The sequence below is a fragment of the Phodopus roborovskii genome, unplaced genomic scaffold, assembly GCF_943737965.1.
Source record: "Phodopus roborovskii unplaced genomic scaffold, PHOROB, whole genome shotgun sequence".
NCBI lineage: Eukaryota > Metazoa > Chordata > Mammalia > Rodentia > Cricetidae > Phodopus > Phodopus roborovskii.
In genome coordinates this window covers 12,081,606-12,096,411 of record NW_026126447.1, presented here as the reverse complement: position 1 = coordinate 12,096,411, position 14,806 = coordinate 12,081,606, and the positions used below count along the sequence as shown (strand labels likewise).

Sequence of the window (14,806 nt, the reverse complement as noted above, 5' to 3'; positions counted from 1 at the left end):
CAGGAAGGGTGAGGATTTCCATGGGGAGTCTTCAAAGTCTGTCATATCATTTGGGGCAGGGCCTAGGCTGAAGGAATATCCTTCTATGTGGGATGGGCTCCTAAAGCCCATTTGTACACTAAAGATAAATACTGATCCACTTCCAGAGGCCACATAGACTGTTCATTCCTTCTAGCTAATACCACATTCAGGGAATCTGGGTTGGTCCTATGCTGGCTTCCCAGCTGTCAGACTGGACTCCATGAACTCCCAATTGTTAAAGTCAGTTGTTTCTGTGTTTTTTTTTTCCAGCCTGGCCTTGATCCCTTTGTTCATCACTCCTCCTTGTTTTCAAATAAATTCCAAGAGTTTGGTTCAGTATTTAGCTGAGGACATCTGCTTCTACTTCCATCAGCTAGGAGATGAAGGTGCTAGGGTGGCATATAAGGCATTCATCAATCTCATTATCAGGGAAGGACATTTGAGATAGTCTCTCCACTATTGCTTAGATTGTTTGTTGATCTCTGGATATTTCCCTAGTGCCAGATTTATCTTCAAACCTATAATGGCTCCTTCTATTATGGTATCTTTTTTCTTGCTCTACTCTATTGTTTCCCTGACTCAATCTTCCTTAACTGTAATGGAACTATGTCAGACATGCATTTTTATTAACATAAATGGCTGATGCAATATGAACAGCAGTTCAAACACTGTTGTTGTGACTTCTTCACCATGATAAAATGTAGATTTGAAATATGGCCAAAATGAAACCTTCTTTTCCTTAAGTTGTTCTTGTCATTTTATTTTATTTTATTTTTTTTATGACCCATAGAAGTGGTCAGAGAGTTCAAACCTATTCTTGCTCATTCAAGGATAAATGCCTAAAACGTAAAGGTCTAAGGTGTAACTACTAAAGAATGTTTGAGTTTCTATTAAAGATTAGTTTAGTTCAACTCTTTTTTGTTTCATGCTTTTACATGAATACTAATGGAACTCTATATTAATTTTATGGATAGTAATTAATTTCTTATTTGGGAAAAAAACTAAAAAGAGAAATCTACTCTTTGAAACTTGGTTTTCTTTGTAGCAGAGATAATCTTGGACTTGTTATTTTACTGCCTCTACTTTTCAAATGGTAGGATTAAAGGTTTGAGCCACCATTTCCATATAATTTTACTTTCCTCAAAATGATTTAATTTGTTATCCACTCATTATGTCAGAGTTTCTAATTGTGCACTGGAGAAATGGCTCAGTGGGTAAAATGACTACAAGGCAAGCCTAGAGACATGAATTCAGATTTATAGAACCCATATAAAAATATGGACAGTAGTATGTAACTATAATCCCAGTTCTTCTCTAATAAGAATTCCTAGAAGCTCACATGCCAGTTAGTCTGGTGTACACAGTGATAAGCATCAAAACGAGCTTGCCTCAAATAAAGTGGAAGGTAAAGTCCTACACTCCAGGTCAACTTCTTGTTTCTATAGGCATATTCTGACATATACATCCTGACAGTAAACATTAACACATGCACAGATGAAAAATAATTCAAATTATGAAAAAGAAAATTGCCCATTCCTTAAATTATTTCAAATCAAATGGCAGTCTTTGCAGTCTATCTATCTGTCTGTCTAAGAATAAAATTAAAACTATTTAATTGAGTAATTTTTCTAACATTCTGCAACATTTGGAGGAAGACAAAGGATCACAATTACCTTCAGGTTTCAGGCAAACCGAAGGAAGGTCTTGGTGACTGGCAAGAAAATATACACTTCGAGATGAAATAGATTAACAGCTGAAACATCCTTTGTCCAAATGCTTATCCAAGCAAGACTAACTATAAGCAACTGATGGGCTCTCAAAAATTTTGAGGATTATGAAAAGCTGGATGAAAATGAACTTGCCACCACATATCTGGAGGCAGGATCTCTTAACTACCACACAAATACTTATGGATAAATACCTCTTTTCTATTCATCAAATTTTTTATAGAGACCTTTTCAGGTAGCCTACCACCCTCCTATGTACCAATAACACTCACCCTTAGTTATGTGATAAGCAAAATTATGCCCAGAAGTTGCTAAATGTTTGGGGTAATAGGAGAGAAGAAATTAGTCTCCATAGAGTCAGGATGGAAGAACTTCCCTGCAACCCACAGAATGCAAACGACTAGTTAATCAGTGTCTGCATTTCACTGTGACATTTAGAAGTGTTTTCATTGAAGTTGTGTTCCTTCTATCAGTCTTTCCCCATTTTTCATTGTTATTATTTTTGTTTCTATAACTTTGAGGACGTTTATTTGCCCAGTTTTATCTTGTTTTCAGTTCAAATAAATTGATCTTTGGGAAAATAAATTTAAAAACATGTTCTGTTTCTTAATATAAAATGTGCCTCTCAGCGGTTTATCTACCTATCACAAACACTACACCAAACAATTTAGTACAATCTCTAATGTGGTGACTATTTCTGGGTCCAAACTGATGTGTTTAGAGGTTGGTTAAATACTTCTAAGCTCAGCTCTGACTTTATGGTGCCACATGTTTCCATGATAATTCATTTTAGCTTGGCAATGATGCTGACCTCCATGGTTTTATACAACCCTGACACCTCACTTGCACAGTCAAAGGCATTAGACTTTTAGATTGTTGTCTTTCTTGAATTTAGAGAATGGTAAGTGTATCTCTGTCACTTAAAGGGACATTCTGTTCCTCTAGTAGTACAGATCACATATACACTGAACACAGAATTATATCTATTAAGGTCTATTTTGAAGCTTCATTGCAACAAAATAAAATAAGGGAAAAAGCACTGCCATTTTTACACCAGTTTCCATAAAGTAAAAGATTCTCCCCTTGCCTGTGTTCCTCAGGCATTTTGTACAAAACAGAAAGAAAATAATAAGGAACGATTTCACACTAAAAATGAAGGGTAAAGTAGAAATTTGAGGAGTAAGGTACATCAAGAAATCTAAATTACAAAATTTTGGGGGGTAAGGTTTTAGCTTATCAACATTTTGCAGTTTTTCAGAGATGATACTTTTTGGCCACTTCTTGTGTCTTATGTCTCAGATAATATTTTAAGCAATTTACCTTTGGTAAATAATTTAACATTTACAAACAACTCACTGTGAAAGGTGAGTTTCACAGAATGATGTAAGTTGTATAAAACTCATATTGCCTATACAAAAAACAAAGATCCAAATCCAGAAAGCATTCTATTCTAGTTTTAACTATAAAACAAAAATTTCATCTAGAATTGTCTTCTCTATATAGCTGTGAATGTAAAGAGTGATTCTTTCTTGTGTGTGTGTGTGTGTGTGTGTGTGTGTGTGTGTGTGTGTTGTGTTTATGAATGATGGTTTTATTGGTGTTTATTCTAGTATAGAAAATCATAATCCCTGCCCATTTTAGGATCATAATATGAAGAATTGCTTGTTTTAAGATTTACATATCAATCCCAGTTCTCCCTCCCTCCTGCCCTTTCTCCCTCCCTCCCCCTACCCTCCTTTTCCCCTCTCTCCCACCCTCCCATGCCCTGACCACCCTCCCCTCCCACCTTACCCCCACTCCACATGTAGGGTGATGCCTTCCAGGAGTGATCACGTAAATCTGTCAAGTCATTTGGAGTAGGGACTAGGCCTTCTCTCCTGCCTCTAGGTTAAGGGAGTATCACTCCATGGGGGAAGTGCTCCCAAAGTCCTTTTGTGCACCAGGGATACATCCTATTTGCACTCTCAGAAGTCCCTTAGATTGCCCAGGCCTTCTAGATGAAACCCATGTTCAGTGGTCTGAGTCAGTCCCCTGATGGATTCCCAGGCTATCAATCTTGTGTCCCATTAGCTCCTCCTTGTTCAGGTCAGCTGTCTCTATGTGTTTCTGTAGCCTGGTCTTGTCCTCCCTCTCTGCATCTGGATTCCAGTTTGGCTCAGTGTTTAGTTGTGGGTGTCTGTTTCTGTTTCCATTAGATGCTAGATGAGGGCTCTATTAAGAAAGCATGTGGAACTAGGAAGATTGGGTCAGGGGAGGAATAGGTGAGAGGAGAGAGAGAGAGAGAAAGAGAGAGAGAGAAGAGAGAAGAGAGAAACCATAAAAGAGAGATCCATTATAGGTTTGAAGAGAAAACTGACTTTAGAGAAATGTCCAGAGACCTACAAGACTGACCTCAACTAACAATTTGAGCAACAGTGGAAAGGCTACCATAAATGCCCTTCCCTGATAATGAGACAAACGACTACCTTGTCCACCATCATATATAGTGATTCTTAACCCTATCACCCCTGTTGTGAAGAATTCCAAAAAGTGTGTGTGTGTGTGTGTGTGTGTGCATATATGTGTGCATTTGTGTATTCTCATGTCTGTGCATTCATATATGTATATACTTTCCTGTGCATCTTTATCTTGACTGTATTTCCCTAACTGTAGAATGCTCATTGTATTGGTTTCTTCCTATTGTGAGACTCTCCTGCATCAGTTCTTTACAGAAATTTATATCACCTAGTTACCATTTAAGTTCAGTTGACTTGATTGTCTATGTTGGTACCATTAAGAACAAAGTAATATGAGGTTATTGTTAAACAATGAAATGTAAAAGAAAACTGTTTTAATTGTTTCTATCGTTATTTACCATTTGATGTAAAATATTCACTTGAGCATACTGTTATAAATAATAAAGCTTATTGTGTTCTGAATGCTTTTTCTTTCTTCTGTATGTATGTATGTATTTATTTAATATGTCTGGGTTGATAGGTCGATAAGTCATCAAAACACACATAAACATGGGTTTTCTTTATCCTTTATACATTCCACTAAAGTTCTTATAATTGTTACAACACATTTGCCAAGCAAGTCCTCATATTTAGATATGTGCTTTGATGGAGTATGTCTTTGAAAATATTTGGAAATTAGAAATCTAAAAGAATAATAAAATTAAAATAAGCATATTTGTTTCTATTTAATCTTTTGTTTCCTAAAGTGCCCAAATTCATTTAAACAATACATTCAAGTCCATTATTTGGGCATTCATTCCAGACTCATTGAGGAACTTGAATGCATTATTACCATGATAATGACTCCTGGTTAGCTTTAATTGGTGTGCACTGCCACTTTTTGATGAGCAAATGTTGTCAGGCTTTTATTATTATTCAATCTGTTTGACCTGTTTCTTCTTCCTACTATTATGAAGATAAATTATATAGAACATTTGAAAAGTGTGAAGTATGATTATTGGCATAAAACTGACAGATTTGTGAATTAGAATCTGCTCCTACCCTTAATCCTGAGGCAAAAAGGCTTACGACATAAAGAAATAGAGTTTCTTAGAGGTTCAAAGTGAGAGCTGGATCAGCATACTTATGGCTCACCCTTTTATGTGTTATTGAACTTTAATTAAAAAAGCAAAAGATAATACATCTTTTAAAGTTAATACGTAGGTAGATATACATTGTAATCACAGATAAAGGTTTAAATCATATTTTAGTTTTATGTCTTGGTATTGCATAATCTCCTTTTTAATATTTTTTTTCTGTCATTAGGTTCCTGTCCTGAGACCACAGCAGAAAGTGCCTTGGATGAAGGTGTGTAAGATTCACATTTTCTATGTACACAGAGTAAATGTTTTTGATTATATTAATGATGCATGATTAAAAAGATGCCAATATGATGAAAATAATATATGATGTCCTCTGTCATCTTGTAGAGTATATACATGAGAAAAATCTTAAAGCTAATTGTCAGATAAAACCATTGCCTAGGTACCAAATATCTTAATCCACACAAATGCTAACAAAGTGTCACAGACTCTAACAAACTGTTACTATTGATGCCCTCTCAAAATATCAAGGAAACTTATTCCACAGTTCATAGAAAATGTACCTTTAATTACTCTGGCAACATATTATTTAAAAGAGAATATATGTACTCCAAATTATTACTTAGATGTGTCTAGATGCTCAGTGAACAAATTAGTTAAAACTATCAATCAGTTTGAAAACTGCAATAATCAGGAAACTGATCTGCCCACTGATCAGTAAAAGGTACATAAATCACTATAGGTGAGGTAAGAAGTAGTTGAAAGCCACTTCCTAGTGTCAGTCCTTTCATATTGGAATGATAACATAGCTTTACAAACTACTTCAATCAGACCCACCAAGAATATGGAAGTATAATAGCTAAATCAAAAGACAAGGGTGAGTTCAACCCACAATCCACAGAAATAATGCCAACCACAAAATTATAAACTTAAAGCATTATGGGAAGATTTATTTATTTTTTTTAGAAGCAATCATAGTAATATACCAATTTCCCCATCCCCTCTCCCAAACCATTCATCATGCCCCCACCAACCACCCACAATCCACCCCCACCCATTCCCCAAGGATAGTGAGGCTTTCCATAAAATTCTGTCAAATAATTAGGTGAGGCCCTAGGCCCTCCTCTATGTATGGGGGCTGAAATAGAATCCCTCCACATGGAATGGGCTCCCAAAATCCATTTGTGTACTAAGGATAAATGCTGGTTCCACTATTATAGGTGCCATAGACTGCCCGGGCCTCCTAACTGGCACCCACATTCAGAGGGCTTTGTTCGGTCCAATGTTGTTTCCCCAGCTTGACAACTCCAGTCCTTGTGCTCTCCTTAGTTCAGGTCAGCTGTTTCTGTAGGTTTTTTGACTTCTTTGCTCATATCTCTTCCATCTCTACAATTGGATTTCAGGAGTATGGCTCAGTGCTTAGTTGTGGACTCTTTTTGTAATTTAAATATTTGGTTTTGAATGTGAAAATCATAGATGACAGTGTCATGTCTCAATGTCTAAAGGCTAGGCATGATTATACAGAAATGTGAGGCAAATATGATAACCACCATACTGCAGAAACTGTGTTTAGGTGGAGATACATAGAAGAAATGTAGAGGAAAACCTGTATGTGAAGAACGGGACAAGCATGGACTTAAGAACAGTATTAGGAAGGGATGAAAAATGAATATTACACATAAGAGCTATCAAGTTTCAGTACTTTTCCCTGAAGGAAATACCAAAAGAACACTTAAACTACAGCTTGCTGGGACAGGTTTAAATGAGTTCTAGGTCAAGGTACAGAAAGAAGTATCTTCTTGATATGAGTAAATACCAAGTAGACTCAGTGTGCTCTCATAGCATCTTTCGATTACATTAAATCATCAGAGTCCACTATGACCCTTCAAGGTTATATCCTTAGATGTGAGTTGGTGCCACAGTACTCTGCAAGTAAGCAAATTATTTTGAAAGAAAAACTGGGTATTGGTTTGTAGGCATGTTTGTGTGTGTGTGTGTGTGTGTGTGTGTGTGTGTGTGTGTGTGTGTGTGTGTGTTATTAAAATGATCTGTACATAATGGCATTTCCTTCAATACTGTGTTTGCATAAAAGTCCTTCCAAGCATTCAAACACTACTGATGATAATATCTACAAGATGGTGATGTGGTATACCTTAAATAACTAAATTACTGGCCATCTCCTTTCCAACATAGAAAGCTTGCTGTTTGGGCAGAGTTGTGTCTCCCTATAATTTATATATGGGAGCATCTCTTACCAGTTTGATTATATTTAAGAAAGTGCTTTTAGGAGGTGATTAATGTTAAGAAATAAAGTGGAATTTGTTCTGATAGGATATAAATGGAATGAAAGATCTCTTCAGCCACCTGAAAGCCAGAAAGGGGATCCTGAATGAAAGCAATCTTGCTTGTGTCTTAATCTTAGACTTTCAGTCTCCATAAGAGTGAGAAAAAAATTGTGTTGTTTCTACCATGCAGGGATGGCACTTCATTACAGCAGCATGGACTAAGACACATTTTGATATCAAAATGAACTGAAATTGTGCATACTGCCTAAAGCATGAGGGACCTTGGAATTCAATGATAGAAGCTTGAGCCACTTAGAGATGCTTGGTGGAAATATGTGATATTGATGAAATTTCACCATGCAGTTTTAGAATGTGGAAGAAAACACATTTGATCTTGGCTGAATTGTGTTCATGTATTTTTTTTAAAAAAATTTTAGTTGTGTACTTAGCATTCTTTTTTAAATTTTTAATTTTTTTATTTATATTATAATCTTGTTTTACATGACAATCCCAGATTCCTCTCCCTCCCCTCTTCCCCTGTCCCCCACTTCCCTGTCCTTCCCCTGTCCCTATTTCATCCCCTTTATGCTGCCCAGGGAGGGGGGGCTTCCATGGGGCTCTTTAAAGTCTGTCACATCATTTGGAGCAAGGTCTTCCCCTCCCTCCAGTGTGTCTAGGCTGAGAAAGTATTCCTCTATGGGGAATATGTTCCCAAAGTCCATTTGTGCCCTATGGATAAATGCTGATCCACTGCTAGAGGCTCCATAGACTTCCCAGTCCTCCTAACTAACACCCACATCCAGGGGTTCTGGGTCAGTCCTGTGCTGGTTTCCCAGCTATCAGTATTCTGGGGTCAATTAGCTCCCACTTGATCAGGTCAACTGTTTCTGTGGGTTTTTCTGTGTTCATGTATTTTTGTTTTTTTACAGAAGATTGAATTTGTGAGCAGAGAAAGAGGACATTTAACTGAGGATATTTCAAGAAGTGAAATGGATTGAAGAATGGATTGCTTTTTAACTCACTTGCAACATTCTATATATGTCTACTGAATTTTGATCATTTCCAATATTCTCTCCCTAGCACTCTCTTCCCGTGAAAACTTTCTTCCCACAAGTTTTCTTTCCTTGATATCTTTTATTATTTTCTTGGATATCCTTAGTTTTGTTATGAATCCTCTCAGGTTTAGAGGTTACTTACTAGAACAAGGGCAATTTATCGTGGTTGTATCACTGAACAACCCAATACACACCTTTCTCAGTCTCTAACAACCTACTAACTACCTACAATGCCTCAGTGAGGGCCACGGCCACTTGAATTCTTTGTTTTTGCATGAACAAATAGTGATAGGACCAATTTTGAAAAGGACTTTCATGATTAGATACCGCTGCATTAAGATCATATGTATAATGGCCATGTCAAGATTGGAAGACACTGTTTCACAGCAACCATGCCCAAACTCTGTCTCTCCTGTCTCTTCCATCTTTTCTACTTCCTCTTCAATAATGTTCTTCAAGCCCTGGAGAAAATAAGATAGATACTAATTTTAGAGCTAAGCACTCCACAGTCTCTTACTTTCCACTTTGACAGATTATAAGTCTGCATTGACCAGTGTCCACTACAAATTAAAAAAAAAGAATAAAAATGAAAAAGAAAGTAAGAAAGAAAGAAAGAAAGGAATGAAGGAAGGAAGGAAGGAAGGAAAAAAAAAGCTTCTGTTGTTTCAGTTGAGAGTGACACTAATTTATGGTCTAAACATTTAGAAGACAGCTTAACATCATTACCATTTAGCAAAACAGCAGTAGTAAGTTCTTACCTGAGACTTATAACCACTCTAATTACTGGGTCTTGCTAGGTTCCCAATATCAGGGCTGAATTTTCTCCTATTGAGGAGATCTCAGGGCTAAACTTCTACCTGTTTCCAGTAAAAGAAAACGGTGGAACAAAATGAAGGCTGCCTGTTGTATTTCTTGGGCATCACAGGACTATAGAACTCTGTGATGCCACATATATGATCTTTCAATAGAGTGAGGGTGACAGTGTCTGAGTCTCAACAGGTCACATGAACTCCCTACAGTCTTGAAGCAGGTACACCCTAAAGATCACGAACAAAGGTATTTTTGCAGCTTTGGGAATGAAACCTGTGGCCATACAAAATTAGGAATATGCTGATATCCCTTGTCTTAGATGTCTTGGATTTGAGAAGTGTTTTTCTGGTTTATTATATATTTTTTAAACCATTATTGGTGCAGATAATTTACCAAAAAAGAAAAAAAAAACAACCAATAAAACAATCATTTATCAAGATAGAAACAGATGAAAGGGATATGGCATAATTTCCGGTGTTTGTCTTCCGTAACAAAATCTACTCAGTTTATGTAAAAATACTAGGTAAATGAGGAAGTCAATTTGGGTAATGAATAGTAACAAATTTTATTTTCTAATGTGGTTGAAAATTTTTATCGAGATAAGTGTACACTAATATGCAGTTATCCAAATGTACTAGCCGTGTACTGTGCCTGGTTTTCCTCAGTTGTAGCATTCTATAAACTTGACTATCATATTAATACCCCAATGCTGAGACAGTTCAAACATCAGGGCTGTTCAGATTTTTCCAGTGTTCTTATAAGGGTTTCTGGGCTGTGAATAGTTGACCACCTGTGTAGGCTTACATGTCTGCTGCAGTCAGAACTCTAATAGATCCAAACACATCCCTTGTGTTGCCCTCTTACAACCATACTCACATACTTCTGCTCCTCATCTTTGCCCTCACTCTGAACCCTCACGACTGACACTGTATTGTCCCTTTATTTTTATTTTCAGAAATTATTTAGAAATGAGATCCTCCGGAATTTGCTTTTTTGCTCAATGTAAGTTTTTGGCTATTTCCCCAGTTTGCTGTGTCAGTCATCTTGTTTGCTCATTCACTTTTGTTGCTGAGCAGTGTTCCACTGTGTACATTAGATAAGTTTGCCCACAAAAGGGCACCTCATTCCTGGCTTTACCTGTGGAAATAATGCTTCTCTGAGTATTTCTAGAAATTTAAAGATACTTTTCTAATATAGATTATAAAAATTAAATAGGGATAAAATAGTTTCATTGGGGTGTATTACTTTTCATGAGAAAAGCAAAGCATCTCTGTGTGTGTGTGTGTGTGTGTGTGTGTGTGTTTTCGTGCGTGCAAGTGTGCATGTGTGCATGTGTTCTGTAGTATGTAAACAGGGCAAGAGAATTTGTATAATTGTAACCATGACCCAGTCTACTCTTGAGAGTAGAAAGAAGCTTTAAAAATACTTTTTCTCTAAAAAACTGCAAAAAAAAAAAAAAGAAAAAAAAAAGAAAAGTTAAGTTTATACAGAAAGATTGTCCTTTTCTTGAACATCTGGGAACAGAAATTATTTGCTCTTGAGTAAAGCAGAAAATATTTTTTGTCAGGGAGAGTTTAACATGGACAAATGTACAATGGACTGGAGGAGGGAAAAGTATTTGGGCATCTAGAACTCTAGAAGCAGACTTCTTAACAGCAGAAACAACAGTACTGACTTCTCTGAGTTTTGAAGCACAGATTGAGTGTACACTCATAAAGCTGAGCAGTTGAAAAATACCGAAGTTCATTCAAGGGAACAGGGGCTCTAAGATACCTCCAATTTCAGCTTCTGTCAATGCTGTGATTTCTGAGTTGTGGGAGTGCCTACAGCAAACCAAAACCTACAAAGACAGAGAAGAGGAGCAGAGCTTATTTCAGGCAGTGCATATCCATCAACTGTCAAGTGCTCTACTTGGCAGCCAGTATCACTTCTGACTGGCTAAAATCAATAAGATAAGATAAATGCCTCAAACAAAGAAAAAAATATGTAAGCCTTACTCCATAGAAAGCAACTGATAGAAGTAAGACTTATGCAATGATGCTTATCATCTTCTTAGGGACGTTATGAGTAGGTATGAGAATAGTATCACCATTATTTGGAACAAGATTCATTAAGTAGGAGAATGACTTTTTGTGCCGTGTTTCCTCTAGAGGTAAGTACTGTGTAGTTAAAACACAGACTAAGCCTTTAGGCTCCACAAGGGATACATCCAGTTGGTAAGTTGGAACATTTCTGAGCAGTGGTAGTGGTTTACCAAAGTAGGTAAGCTCTATCCAAACATAAGCATTGCTGAGGTAGTTGGAATTATAACTTACAAAGATTATATTTTGAGGGAATTGAATAAGTTTGTCCTAGAAATTGTTTCAAATAGGCTCTAGGGTATACAAAAAGGTGTGAAGCTGGATAACAGCTACAGACTTGGGCTGGAAAAGCAGGATGACCGGACTGTGGTTACAAGGAGCAGGGCAGACAATGCAGTTTTTTACTCTTCAGAAAATTGTAATGGAGGGCATGGTTTACAGTTAAAGTGTTAACTGAATCATAAAGCATAGTAGTAAAAACATATCGGGAAAATGGTATGATGGACTCTAAACACATATTCTTTCTAAGAAATTATAGTACCTAGTTTTAGATATGGAAGGAGGAAGTTTGTTCAATAATCTATTTTTGACAAAGTAGTAGGTAATTATTTTATAATAAATTAGTCACTGAATTCAAAACTCTTTCTGAATTGTTATCTTTTTTACTAGGAAGACTAGTGAATAAAGATAAAGCCACATCATTTGTACTAAAAAGTCTATTACATCTCCAGATACATTTCATATCTCTACTAGCTATTGTAAATACAGGAACTCCTGTTAAAGCTGCAGATGCCAAAAGTACAATCTCTTAATGCCTGTTTTTTGTCATGAAATCTAAACAGTTTAATGAGTGCACAGAAGAATTTCTGTTTGCACAAATTTAAGTGAAGAGTATATATTATATTGTTTCACATAACACAATGGAAGATGAAAGTTTCCTTTGTCATTATATTCTTAATTGTGAAAAATTGCTAAAGAAATTATCAGGAAGGAAATTTAAGTAGTCAAAGCCCATCTTTACTGTGGGACTTGAACAGTTTTGTGCTCGTTGACACATAAGTTTACCACTAAGGTAGATAATCTTTGCTTGTTGATTCCTTGGAGATCATTTGTGAAGCTATTCTCTTAGACACCAGTTTAAATGATTTCATAGAAAACATGGCATGATAAATATTACGCACAAAATCTAATACAAAAATATTTAAGAATTCCTTATTAAAGCTGTAGCAATGCTGACTCTTGAAAAATATGAAATCGGTATAACTACATGACAGGTAGTGTTTTCTGTTTAAGAATATGGATTTAGAACCAACTGGGTTTAATTCCATTTTTCCCCCACTGATATCAAATTTACAGTAGAACAGTACATTTTCAGGATAAAATTAAGTATAGTTTATTCTATCTTTCTGTCTATCTATACATACATCTATCTAGAGCCTGTTGGAAACAATTTCTTGAACACATTTATTCAATTCCTCCAAAGTCTGATCTTTGTAAGATTTAATTCCAACTACCTCACCAATGCTAATGTTTGGATATAGCTTACGTTGGACTTTGTTGGTTTGTATGTATCTAGATTACAGAAAGAGGGATGGATGGATGGTTGGATGGTTGGATGGGTGGATATTCTTCTACTTAGTTTCAAAATATTTCCCCATGCCATTGACACATTCTGCACTCATTGTAGGTAGTTCCTTTCCATGTGTCAAAGTGTTTCTGAATACTCTGTGGCATGTTCTCTCTACCATCACTGACAACAAAGTCAGTGGCTTACTTTACAAGTTGCTTATAAGAATTCAGGAGAAATATAAGTCTTAAGTAAATATGATATGATGTTTAAATTTATTTGTTCCTTTTACACATATGAAGGAATCAAAGTTCTAAAAGTTCCTTATTAGGAAGACGAAAAGGAAAGGAGAGAATCTGAAGACTTTGGTTTACTTGGGTTCTAAGAAACCTCATATTTCTCTCTGTAACACCAGAAATCTCACATCTAGAACCAAGTTTATCTGAGTTTCTTTAGATTCAGTGATTTTGGGGTAAAGTTACTTATGTATGTTGACTGAAGGAAATATTATCCCATATACTCTTGGTCCAAAACTAAGAGGAGTTTGGATACAATGAGGGAGAATAAAAAAATCTAAATAGCAGTTAGATCGTTGAGCTACTGTAGTTGAAGTCTGTTTTCCAGTTGATATATTAGGTATTCAAGATCACAAGACTTTTGAAAAGTAGCACATTACAAAATGTAAATATGTTACACAAAATTGGTAAGTGTGTTTTCATATTTACTTATGTAAATATATAAATTTAATTGTAGGTATAAATATATAAGAAGGACTACACTCTACAGTGAGTGTATAGCTCTAGAATAATTTTCATTAAAATGAGATCAGTAATTGTGATGCTGAATGAAAACTTAGGGGTTTTCATTTGCTTCTTTATTCTTTTTTATAACTCTTGAAGTCTCCACGTGATTAGATGCTAACTTACATCCTAAGCAAAACAAGGAAGCTGTTTCCATTGACAAGGGAGAAACAGTACAATAGCATTCTATTATTAGATTATTTTTATTCAGGTTATCTTGGTATTTTCAGAAACAAAAAAAGTTGATTATTTGTCAAAAAATAAAATAAAGGAAGAAACAACAAAATAGCACCACACAAATTCTTCTGTAGAACAAAAGACTTTTGAACTGTTGCTCGGAAAATTCCATCTGTTAGCACCTATTTCAGGGTCATTTATTTGAATCTTCCCCAAACTCCCCAAGATTTCTTTCCACCATTAAAACAATAATGATTCATTTTTAATTTTTATACTCCTTTTACCAAATAGATCATATTCATTGGTTTTAAAAGGAGAGGAGAGGTAAGCATTCTTTGATATAACTTTGGGCTGGCAGTCACTCAAGCAGCCACTTTCTCATCCTTCACATATGCCACATAGAAATGACAGGTACCTATTAAGAGTCGGTGAACCTGGGCTACATGTAATGGGGGATACTGTGGCACATCCTGTGTAGCCAACAGACATTAACTGAAGGATGGAGCTGCTGCCTGTTCCTCTGTTGCCCATGAATTGGAACAACTAATTGCAAGCATGTACTTTGAACTATTTAACCACATAGTGTAAGACATCCCCTCATCTCTGAACTCTATTTAGCCTCATTAACATGACGATGCTGTTCTCATGGCATTAATAACATTTCTAATACATAAACAATATTTTGCCTTAGTGTCTCCTTTATTCCTTGAAAGTCGAGACCTTATGCTAGGTACTCTGGGTGGTC

General features: G+C 36.0%; 1 long non-coding RNA gene across 1 annotated transcript in view; it reads left to right on the top strand.

Annotated features, from left to right (window-relative positions):
• The window catches only part of LOC127224839 (uncharacterized), a 235,665-nt gene extending 230,103 nt beyond the window's left edge, over nt 1–5,562 (top strand). The window contains exon 3 of the long non-coding RNA XR_007834743.1: nt 5,510–5,562. This is a non-coding gene — a long non-coding RNA (uncharacterized LOC127224839). The remainder of the gene's footprint in view (nt 1–5,509) is intronic.
• Nucleotides 5,563–14,806: the final 9,244 nt, after the last annotated feature.